The following is a 7,500-nucleotide window of genomic DNA, read 5'->3' as shown; positions in this document are numbered from 1 at the left end:
ATTTATACTCTAATTAATCCTTCTTCTGCATGTAAATTTCAACTCTAATTAATCCTTCTTCTGCATGTAAATTTATACTCTAATTAATCCTTCTTCTGCATGTAAATATCAACTCTAATTAATCCTTCTTCTGCATGTAAATTTATACTCTAATTAATCCTTCTTCTGCATGTAAATATCAACTCTAATTAATCCTTCTTCTGCATGTAAATTTATACTCTAATTAATCCTTCTTCTGCATGTAAATTTCAACTCTAATTAATCCTTCTTCTGCATGTAAATTTATACTCTAATTAATCCTTCTTCTGCATGTAAATATCAACTCTAATTAATCCTTCTTCTGCATGTAAATTTATACTCTAATTAATCCTTCTTCTGCATGTAAATTCCAACTTTAATTAATCCTTCCTCTGCATGTAAATTTCACCTTTAATTAATCCTTCTTCTGCATGTAAATTTCAACTCTAATTAATCCTTCTTCTGCATGTAAATTTCAACTCTAATTAATCCTTCTTCTGCATGTAAATTTCAACGTTAATTAATCCTTCTTCTGCATGTAAATTTCAACGTTAATTAATCCTTCTTCTGCATGTAAATTTCAACTTTAATTAATCCTTCTGCATGTAAATTTCAACTCTAATTAATCCTTCTTCTGCATGTAAATTTCAACTCTAATTAATCCTTCTTCTGCATGTAAATTTATACTCTAATTAATCCTTCTTCTGCATGTAAATTTCAACTTTAATTAATCCTTCTTCTGCATGTAAATTTATACTCTAATTAATCCTTCTTCTGCATGTAAATTTCAACTTTAATTAATCCTTCTTCTGCATGTAAATTTCACCTTTAATTAATCCTTCTTCTGCATGTAAATTTCAACTCTAATTAATCCTTCCTCTGCATGTAAATTTCAACTCTAATTAATCCTTCTTCTGCATGTAAATTTCAACTCTAATTAATCCTTCTTCTGCATGTAAATTTCAACTCTAATTAATCCTTCTTCTGCCTGTAAATTTCAACTTTAATTAATCCTTCTTCTGCATGTAAATTTCAACTCTAATTAATCCTTCCTCTGCATGTAAATTTCAACTCTAATTAATCCTTCTTCTGCATGTAAATTTCAACTCTAATTAATCCTTCTTCTGCATGTAAATTTCAACTCTAATTAATCCTTCTTCTGCCTGTAAATTTCAACTTTAATTAATCCTTCTTCTGCATGTTAATTTCAACTCTAATTAATCCTTCTTCTGCATGTAAATTTCAACTCTAATTAATCCTTCTTCTGCATGTAAATTTCAACTTTAATTAATCCTTCTTCTGCATGTTAATTTCAACTCTAATTAATCCTTCTTCTGCATGTTAATTTCAACTCTAATTAATCCTTCTTCTGCATGTAAATTTCAACTCTAATTAATCCTTCTTCTGCCTGTAAATTTCAACTTTAATTAATCCTTCTGCATGTAAATTTCAACTCTAATTAATCCTTCTTCTGCATGTAAATTTCAACTTTAATTAATCCTTCTTCTGCATGTTAATTTCAACTCTAATTAATCCTTCTTCTGCATGTAAATTTCAACTCTAATTAATCCTTCTTCTGCATGTAAATTTCAACTCTAATTAATCCTTCTTCTGCCTGTAAATTTCAACTTTAATTAATCCTTCTGCATGTAAATTTCAACTCTAATTAATCCTTCCTCTGCATGTAAATTTCAACTTTGATTAATCCTTCTTCTGCATGTAAATTTCAACTTTAATTAATCCTTCTTCTGCATGTAAATTTCAACTCTAATTAATCCTTCTTCTGCCTGTAAATTTCAACTTTAATTAATCCTTCTGCATGTAAATTTCAACTCTAATTAATCCTTCTTCTGCATGTAAATTTCAACTTTGATTAATCCTTATTCTGCATGTAAATTTCACGTTTAATTAATCCTTCTTCTGCATGTAAATTTCAACTTTGATTAATCCTTCTTCTGCATGTAAATTTCAACTTTGATTAATCCTTCTTCTGCATGTAAATTTCAACTTTAATTAATCCTTCTTCTGCATGTAAATTTCAACTCTAATTAATCCTTCTTCTGCATGTAAATTTCAATTTTAATTAATCCTCCTTCTGCATGTAAATTTCACCTTTAATTAATCCTTCTTCTGCATGTAAATTTCAACTCTAATTAATCCTTCTTCTGCATGTAAATTTCAACTTTAATTAATCCTTCTTCTGCATGTAAATTTCAACTTTAATTAATCCTTCTTCTGCATGTAAATTTCAACTTTAATTAATCCTTCTTCTGCATGTAAATTTCATTTTTAATTAATCCTCCTTCTGCATGTAAATTTCAACTTTAATTAATCCTTCTTCTGCATGTAAATTTCAACTTTAATTAATCCTTCTTCTGCATGTAAATTTCAACTTTAATTAATCCTTCTTCTGCATGTAAATATCACCTTTAATTAATCCTTCTTCTGCATGTAAATTTCAACTCTAATTAATCCTTCTTCTGCATGTAAATTTCATTTTTAATTAATCCTCCTTCTGCATGTAAATTTCACCTTTAATTAATCCTTCTTCTGCATGTAAATTTCAACTTTAATTAATCCTTCTTCTGCATGTAAATTTCAACTCTAATTAATCCTTCTTCTGCATGTAAATTTCAACTCTAATTAATCCTTCTTCTGCATGTAAATTTCAACTCTAATTAATCCTTCCTCTGCATGTAAATTTCAACTTTAATTAATCCTTCTTCTGCATGTAAATTTCAACTCTAATTAATCCTTCCTCTGCATGTAAATTTCAACTCTAATTAATCCTTCTTCTGCATGTAAATTTCAACTCTAATTAATCCTTCTTCTGCATGTAAATTTCAACTCTAATTAATCCTTCTTCTGCCTGTAAATTTCAACTTTAATTAATCCTTCTTCTGCATGTTAATTTCAACTCTAATTAATCCTTCTTCTGCATGTAAATTTCAACTCTAATTAATCCTTCTTCTGCATGTAAATTTCAACTTTAATTAATCCTTCTTCTGCATGTTAATTTCAACTCTAATTAATCCTTCTTCTGCATGTTAATTTCAACTCTAATTAATCCTTCTTCTGCATGTAAATTTCAACTCTAATTAATCCTTCTTCTGCCTGTAAATTTCAACTTTAATTAATCCTTCTGCATGTAAATTTCAACTCTAATTAATCCTTCTTCTGCATGTAAATTTCAACTTTAATTAATCCTTCTTCTGCATGTTAATTTCAACTCTAATTAATCCTTCTTCTGCATGTAAATTTCAACTCTAATTAATCCTTCTTCTGCATGTAAATTTCAACTCTAATTAATCCTTCTTCTGCCTGTAAATTTCAACTTTAATTAATCCTTCTGCATGTAAATTTCAACTCTAATTAATCCTTCCTCTGCATGTAAATTTCAACTTTGATTAATCCTTCTTCTGCATGTAAATTTCAACTTTAATTAATCCTTCTTCTGCATGTAAATTTCAACTCTAATTAATCCTTCTTCTGCCTGTAAATTTCAACTTTAATTAATCCTTCTGCATGTAAATTTCAACTCTAATTAATCCTTCTTCTGCATGTAAATTTCAACTTTGATTAATCCTTCTTCTGCATGTAAATTTCACGTTTAATTAATCCTTCTTCTGCATGTAAATTTCAACTTTGATTAATCCTTTTTCTGCATGTAAATTTATACTCTAATTAATCCTTCTTCTGCATGTAAATTTCAACTTTAATTAATCCTTCTTCTGCATGTAAATTTCAACTCTAATTAATCCTTCTTCTGCATGTAAATTTCAATTTTAATTAATCCTCCTTCTGCATGTAAATTTCACCTTTAATTAATCCTTCTTCTGCATGTAAATTTCAACTCTAATTAATCCTTCTTCTGCATGTAAATTTCAACTTTAATTAATCCTTCTTCTGCATGTAAATTTCAACTTTAATTAATCCTTCTTCTGCATGTAAATTTCAACTTTAATTAATCCTTCTTCTGCATGTAAATTTCATTTTTAATTAATCCTCCTTCTGCATGTAAATTTCAACTTTAATTAATCCTTCTTCTGCATGTAAATTTCAACTTTAATTAATCCTTCTTCTGCATGTAAATTTCAACTTTAATTAATCCTTCTTCTGCATGTAAATATCACCTTTAATTAATCCTTCTTCTGCATGTAAATTTCAACTCTAATTAATCCTTCTTCTGCATGTAAATTTCATTTTTAATTAATCCTCCTTCTGCATGTAAATTTCACCTTTAATTAATCCTTCTTCTGCATGTAAATTTCAACTTTAATTAATCCTTCTTCTGCATGTAAATTTCAACTCTAATTAATCCTTCTTCTGCATGTAAATTTCAACTCTAATTAATCCTTCTTCTGCATGTAAATTTCAACTCTAATTAATCCTTCCTCTGCATGTAAGTTTCAACTTTAATTAATCCTTCTTCTGCATGTAAATTTCAACTCTAATTAATCCTTCCTCTGCATGTAAATTTCAACTCTAATTAATCCTTCTTCTGCATGTAAATTTCAACTCTAATTAATCCTTCTTCTGCATGTAAATTTCAACTCTAATTAATCCTTCTTCTGCCTGTAAATTTCAACTTTAATTAATCCTTCTTCTGCATGTTAATTTCAACTCTAATTAATCCTTCTTCTGCATGTAAATTTCAACTCTAATTAATCCTTCTTCTGCATGTAAATTTCAACTTTAATTAATCCTTCTTCTGCATGTTAATTTCAACTCTAATTAATCCTTCTTCTGCATGTTAATTTCAACTCTAATTAATCCTTCTTCTGCATGTAAATTTCAACTCTAATTAATCCTTCTTCTGCCTGTAAATTTCAACTTTAATTAATCCTTCTGCATGTAAATTTCAACTCTAATTAATCCTTCTTCTGCATGTAAATTTCAACTTTAATTAATCCTTCTTCTGCATGTTAATTTCAACTCTAATTAATCCTTCTTCTGCATGTAAATTTCAACTCTAATTAATCCTTCTTCTGCATGTAAATTTCAACTCTAATTAATCCTTCTTCTGCCTGTAAATTTCAACTTTAATTAATCCTTCTGCATGTAAATTTCAACTCTAATTAATCCTTCCTCTGCATGTAAATTTCAACTTTGATTAATCCTTCTTCTGCATGTAAATTTCAACTTTAATTAATCCTTCTTCTGCATGTAAATTTCAACTCTAATTAATCCTTCTTCTGCCTGTAAATTTCAACTTTAATTAATCCTTCTGCATGTAAATTTCAACTCTAATTAATCCTTCTTCTGCATGTAAATTTCAACTTTGATTAATCCTTCTTCTGCATGTAAATTTCACGTTTAATTAATCCTTCTTCTGCATGTAAATTTCAACTTTGATTAATCCTTTTTCTGCATGTAAATTTATACTCTAATTAATCCTTCTTCTGCATGTAAATTTCAACTTTAATTAATCCTTCTTCTGCATGTAAATTTCAACTTTAATTAATCCTTCTTCTGCATGTAAATTTCAACTCTAATTAATCCTTCTTCTGCATGTAAATTTCATTTTTAATTAATCCTCCTTCTGCATGTAAATTTCACCTTTAATTAATCCTTCTTCTGCATGTAAATTTCAACTTTAATTAATCCTTCTTCTGCATGTAAATTTCAACTTTAATTAATCCTTCTTCTGCATGTAAATTTCAACTTTAATTAATCCTTCTTCTGCATGTAAATTTCAACTTTAATTAATCCTTCTTCTGCATGTAAATTTCATTTTTAATTAATCCTCCTTCTGCATGTAAATTTCAACTTTAATTAATCCTTCTTCTGCATGTAAATTTCAACTTTAATTAATCCTTCTTCTGCATGTAAATTTCAACTTTAATTAATCCTTCTTCTGCATGTAAATATCACCTTTAATTAATCCTTCTTCTGCATGTAAATTTCAACTCTAATTAATCCTTCTTCTGCATGTAAATTTCATTTTTAATTAATCCTCCTTCTGCATGTAAATTTCACCTTTAATTAATCCTTCTTCTGCATGTAAATTTCAACTTTAATTAATCCTTCTTCTGCATGTAAATTTCAACTCTAATTAATCCTTCTTCTGCATGTAAATTTCAACTCTAATTAATCCTTCTTCTGCATGTAAATTTCAACTCTAATTAATCCTTCTTCTGCATGTAAATTTCAACTCTAATTAATCCTTCTGCATGTAAATTTCAACTCTAATTAATCCTTCTTCTGCATGTAAATTTCAACTCTAATTAATCCTTCTGCATGTAAATTTCAACTCTAATTAATCCTTCTGCATGTAAATTTCACCTTTAATTAATCCTTCTTCTGCATGTAAATTTCAACTCTAATTAATCCTTCCTCTGCATGTAAATTTCAACTCTAATTAATCCTTCCTCTGCATGTAAATTTCAACTTTAATTAATCCTTCTTCTGCATGTAAATTTCACCTTTAATTAATCCTTCTTCTGCATGTAAATTTCAACTTTAATTAATCCTTCTTCTGCATGTAAATTTCAACTCTAATTAATCCTTCTTCTGCATGTAAATTTCAACTCTAATTAATCCTTCTTCTGCATGTAAATTTCAACTCTAATTAATCCTTCTTCTGCATGTAAATTTCAACTCTAATTAATCCTTCTGCATGTAAATTTCAACTCTAATTAATCCTTCTTCTGCATGTAAATTTCAACTTTAATTAATCCTTCTTCTGCATGTAAATTTCAACTCTAATTAATCCTTCCTCTGCATGTAAATTTCAACTCTAATTAATCCTTCTGCATGTAAATTTCAACTCTAATTAATCCTTCTTCTGCATGTAAATTTCAACTCTAATTAATCCTTCTGCATGTAAATTTCAACTCTAATTAATCCTTCTTCTGCATGTAAATTTCAACTCTAATTAATCCTTCTGCATGTAAATTTCAACTCTAATTAATCCTTCTGCATGTAAATTTCAACTCTAATTAATCCTTCTTCTGCATGTAAATTTCAACTCTAATTAATCCTTCTGCATGTAAATTTCAACTCTAATTAATCCTTCTTCTGCATGTAAATTTCAACTCTAATTAATCCTTCTTCTGCATGTAAATTTCAACTCTAATTAATCCTTCTTCTGCATGTAAATTTCAACTCTAATTAATCCTTCTGCATGTAAATTTCAACTCTAATTAATCCTTCTTCTGCATGTAAATTTCAACTTTAATTAATCCTTCTTCTGCATGTAAATTTCAACTTTGATTAATCCTTCTTCTGCATGTAAATTTCAACTTTAATTAATCCTTCTTCTGCATGTAAATTTCAACTTTAATTAATCCTTCTTCTGCATGTAAATTTCAACTTTAATTAATCCTTCTTCTGCAAGTAAATTTCAACTCTAATTAATCCTTCTTCTGCATGTAAATTTCAACTTTAATTAATCCTTCCTCTGCATGTAATTTTTCAACTCTAATTAATCCTTCCTCTGCATGTAAATTTCAACTTTAATTAATCCTTCTTCTGCATGTA

The sequence above is a fragment of the Penaeus vannamei genome, chromosome 20 (genome assembly GCF_042767895.1).
Source record: "Penaeus vannamei isolate JL-2024 chromosome 20, ASM4276789v1, whole genome shotgun sequence".
Taxonomy (NCBI): Eukaryota; Metazoa; Arthropoda; class Malacostraca; order Decapoda; family Penaeidae; genus Penaeus; species Penaeus vannamei.
This window is presented reverse-complemented; position numbering follows the sequence as displayed.